The sequence below is a fragment of the Palaemon carinicauda genome, chromosome 14 (genome assembly GCF_036898095.1).
Source record: "Palaemon carinicauda isolate YSFRI2023 chromosome 14, ASM3689809v2, whole genome shotgun sequence".
Classification (NCBI taxonomy): Eukaryota; Metazoa; Arthropoda; class Malacostraca; order Decapoda; family Palaemonidae; genus Palaemon; species Palaemon carinicauda.
Genome location: NC_090738.1, coordinates 35905861 through 35910860, shown reverse-complemented (window position 1 = coordinate 35910860; position 5000 = coordinate 35905861). Strand labels below are relative to the sequence as shown.

At 35.3% G+C, this 5000-nt stretch overlaps 1 protein-coding gene across 2 annotated transcripts in view; it reads left to right on the top strand.

Annotated features, from left to right (window-relative positions):
- LOC137653517 (ATP-sensitive inward rectifier potassium channel 12-like) overlaps positions 1-5000 on the top strand; it is a 153281-nt gene that overhangs the window by 95927 nt on the left and 52354 nt on the right. The gene's annotated exons all lie outside the window — the stretch shown is intronic.

The following is a 5000-nucleotide window of genomic DNA, read 5'->3' as shown; positions in this document are numbered from 1 at the left end:
CTTTTTGCAATGATAATTACAGTAGTCAATAATGTTCTGAAATTATTATTTAAACTATTATCTGTTGGGTTAAGAGATAATTTGGATTACTGTTAATACATTACCATAATCTGGAAACTACTTTTTATCAAATTTTGTGATTTTCTTTCTTATATGAAATTTTATCATTCTGGTATCTTTGTTTTATCAGTCAATTAAGTAAATTTTTCATAGATTATTCTGTGTTAATAATGGCAAATTCTAATATTGATATTTATAATGACACTAATAATTATGCAAAATCTTTAATTTGTTACTTTTTAATGTGTAGGTCTTAAAGTTCTTAGGATTTAGAATTAAGATACGGTTTATTTTTAGATGCCTTTGTATATATATATATATATATATATATATACACAAATACATGTTATGGGGTAGATCTGTACAGAAATTGTCAGGCTATTTATTTATCAGGCTCAAATAAATAACGAAGATATATACATAAAATTAAAATGTTTTTTTGATATTGTAGCGAACTCACGATATACATTAACTTTCAAATATAATGCTGCTCGGAAATTTTGTGAAACTAGTACCTTTATCTTGAGACATCTGACATTAATGCATAGCCAAATATGATTAGTTTTGCAACTGTTGATATCTTGCATTTATTCGTGCTTAATGGACGTGGCTTGTGCCTTAAGTAACCTCATTCTTGTATTGTCTGACAATTTTTTTTTTTTTTTTTCAAAATCTGGGCCGTATCTTCCAAACTAGCTCTGATTGATTAAATCTTCCATTTATAGATATTGACCTATGCTACTCGTTAGCTCAACTCTTCAACTATTCAACTGTCTGCTGTTCATTTTTATTGTCACGCGGCAAACTTGTGTTTTTGCCTTAAGTAATATTGTTTTATTTTATATTGTTTTATTTTGTCACCTACGTTATGAATAACCGTGTGATTAGGATTGAAACAATTGCACTTTTGTACTTATAGTTTTTCTTTTGATCCTGGAGATTATTATGTAACTTGTGTCCTTTACGGCTAAATATTTAGATAGATACACACACTCGCGCTAGCGCGCGCATGCTGATTCCACCATTCCCACCCCTCCCCTTTTCCTAACTAAAACCTCTCAGGGTACCCACGCCGGAGTGAGACCGATTAGTCGTACGTCTGGCAATGCCACTGAGGTTGGTAGGAATTATATATATATATGTGTGTGTGTGTGTGTGTGTGTGTATATATATATATAATTTATATATATATATAATTTATATATATATATATAATTTATATATATATATATATATATATATATATATATTTATATATCAACACTTCATATTTTTATAGGGGAGATTGTTATCGTTGTTATTCTTGTTATTAATTATAGTAGTGAGGAGTATTAATGATGGTAGCGATTAGGCCAGTGTTATTAAGTCCTTTTATGTTTATTATAACATGGCTTAAAAATCGTAATTATTATTTGTTGCGATGAATTAACCGGAAGTCAATCATTTCCTATTTGTGTTGAATAGAGACCTTTTTTTTCAATTGTTCTTATTCATTATCTTTTCATTTCTTTCTGTGATGATATGGGACGTTTCATAAGGTTTATTTTATCGCATAGGTATTTTTAATGACATAAGGTCTGGTGTAATCATAATCTCTTTTATAAGTGTGAAACAATAATCGCTTCCTTTTATGTAATCTCTCTCTCTCTCTCTCTCTCTCTCTCTCTCTCTCTCTCATAATCGAAAGGTTGCCTTTCTCAACAAGAAAAGAGGTTTGGAAATATGTTTAAAGGCCGCTTATTAATGGAAGGGGTAAAGACAGTAACATTGCCCTATCGAGTAGGACAAAGCCCTAGAGGTTGACCATATATACATAGGACCAGCTCCCAAGCCCCCTCTCCACCCATGTTATGACCAGGGAGGGGCAGACAGTGGCTGATTGATGACTCAGCTGATAGACCTACAGGCTCCTCTAAACCCCCCCCCCAATCCTCAGCTCACAATGATGATGAGATTGCAGCTAACAAAGAAACTAACGAGTTTGAGCACGACTCTAACCCCAGTCTGGTGTTCACCAGTCCAGGGATGTTACCACATAGGCCACCACAACCCATATGTCTAACTAAGAAAGAATAACAAAGACTAAAGATGTCACATACAATGTCACTTAGAATAACAAAGACTGATGATGTCACATACAATGTCACTTAGAATAACAAAGACTGATTGATGTCACATACAATGTCACTTAGAATAACAAAGACTGATGATGTCACATACAATGTCACTTAGAATAGCAAAGACTAAAGATGTCACATAGAATAACAAAGACTAAAAGATGTCACATACAATGTCACTTAGAATAATAAAGACTTGAGATGTCGCATAGAATAACGAAGACTAAAGATGTCGCATACAATAGGCTATCACATGCATGAAGAAGATTCGTTCCAGTGCATTTCTCATAATACGGAAAGCTTGATAGGACGTGGGTAATGTTGACATTGCTTTCAAGACATGTTGGACGGGAAAAATAGCCAGTTATTCAAGATTGGTTTGCAGTTCACACATAAGTGGATATCGGCCATTGGGAGGATAAGGAACGAATGAAATCGGAAACCTGAGATGCTTATGCATTCATGTTCAAACGGTTTGCTGTTTTTTTCTTATCGTAAGTCTGTGAAATATTATCAGTCCTATCTCAAAGGGAGTGGTATTAATAGATGGTGGCTGACATGGCTAGTCCTGACCCCAGAGACGTTACTTAACACTTCGAGGTTCTGATCAAGGGTTCTTTACTGCCTCTGTTAGACAGACTGACAGTAAAGGTTTAAATGTCGCTCATGAATGGCAGGGACAAGGGGACAGTGACATTACCCTATCGAGCAGAACAATGTCCTAGTGACTGACCATATATACATATGATCAGAGCACAAGCCCCCTATCCACCTAAGCTAGGACCACGGAGGGCCAGGCAATGGCTGCCGATGACCCAGAAAGACCTATAGGCTCCCCCATACCCCACTCCTTAGCCCACAAGGATGTTAAGGTTGCAGTGACCAAAGAAACTAACGAGTTTGAGCCCGATTCAAACCCCAGTCTGTCTAGCGACCACCAGTCAGGGACGTTACCACATGGGCCACCTTGTGTCATAGTATAGGGTTAAACTGTTGATTTTTTTAACCGTAAGATATTTCTATGCTATATTTTATTATAAGTATATTGTATATTTGGATATTACGTTGATTACTCCCTCATCTAATGACCTTTACGTTTTCTTATTTGTGGAATTATAATGATGTAAGATAGCTTATCAAGTATTGTCATAAATCATTGGTTTTGCTCATTAGTTTTTTCTTTTCAAATTTTAATTTTGGTTGTCGCCATATTTATATTAAAAATGGAGGAGGGTAAGCCGTCTTTCTAAAATCTCAGTATGATATTTCTTTTCCAACGAATTTTCTGGAACTTTTGTGTATTCTTGTGGCACTAGAAATGTATTTGTCGATTTTTAATAAAAAAAAATATTTGTTTTTTCATGCTGGCACAGACGGACATAATACGCAGGTAAAGACGTGTACTTTTCAAAACGATGTTATATATATATATATATATATATATTTGTGTGTGTGTGTGTGTGTGTGTGTGCGGGCGTGCTTGAGTGCGCGAGCCTGTGTGAGCGTTTGTACTTATAAATGTAAAATTAACTTTTACGTGATGAAGTATCCATTATTGAGATAAGAGATTATCACAATACTTCTTCACTTGCTTTTTATTCATGTTCTGCTTTGTCGGTTTATTTGATAGATTCAGAAGACTACTGATTTTGTCCCATGATTATAATTAGAAGTGATAAAACACATGAACGTAAAGTTGTGACAAAGCTCTACTTTTCCGTATATTAATTCCTTACCATGTGCTATGGTTTACAGATCTTGAATGGTAGACAATGGAAAATTAATGTCTGTTTATAGTGTTTAGAGTTCCATTTAGCCTTTGAGAGCTTATTAATTTTTCGTTAAGAGTATACCATTTTTGGAATACAAGGTTCCCATATAATTATGTACTCGATGTATCTGAGTTAAGGATATACTTGTTTAGATTACTATCGCCAGCATAAAATGTTATGCATATTTCTGTTCATTTCTTTTAACATAGTGGCTTTTCATGATTATATTAGCTTACTTCAGGATGTTGGGTAGCTTTAATCTCTCTCTCTCTCTCTCTCTCTCTCTCTCTCTCTCTCTGTAGGGAATCTCTCTTACTCTTTGTAAGGAATCTCTCTCTCTCTCTCTCTCTCTCTCTCTCTGTTGGGAGTTTAGGATTCAGGTGATGTTGTTTTGCTCTTTCAGTCTGCATGATGTCACTTAGGATCAAGCACAGTCCTTGCCCTTGTGCGCTCTCCTGAAGGGCCTGTGATGACTTGACACTGCCCAGACCTCCTCCTTTCGCACGTTTTGGTCAAGTTTTCTCGCGTGTATTTCGGACAACTATAAATGCTAACCTCCAGTGCATGCTTCGACTATTAACCATTATCCGGATGGCTCCTGTAAGCCACAGATGGTATCCTGCTCTGGCCAGTTCACGTTAGGGATCCTATTTGGGAGAGAGGTCAAGAGGTTTGGAGTCCTCTTCTTGCGAAGGAAGTGATCATTGTTTTAATTTTGACCTGAGTTCCAGTCGAAGGTGATATAAATGCGCTTATTGAAAATCATTTCTCTTTTCTTCTCTTCTTGTTTTTTGTTTATTCATATTTACTTTTTTTCATCGAATTATTAGCATGTTAAGCGAGGTTAATTTGGTTAGTGGTCATCGAATGATTAGTATGTAAAGTGAGGTTAATTTGGTTATTGGTCATCAAATGATTAGCATGTTAAGCGAGGTTAATTTGGTTATTGATCATCAAATGATTAGCATGTTAAGTGAGGTTAATTTGGTTATTGGTCATCGAATGATTAGCAAGTTAAGCGAGGTTAATTTGGTTATTGGTCATCAAATGA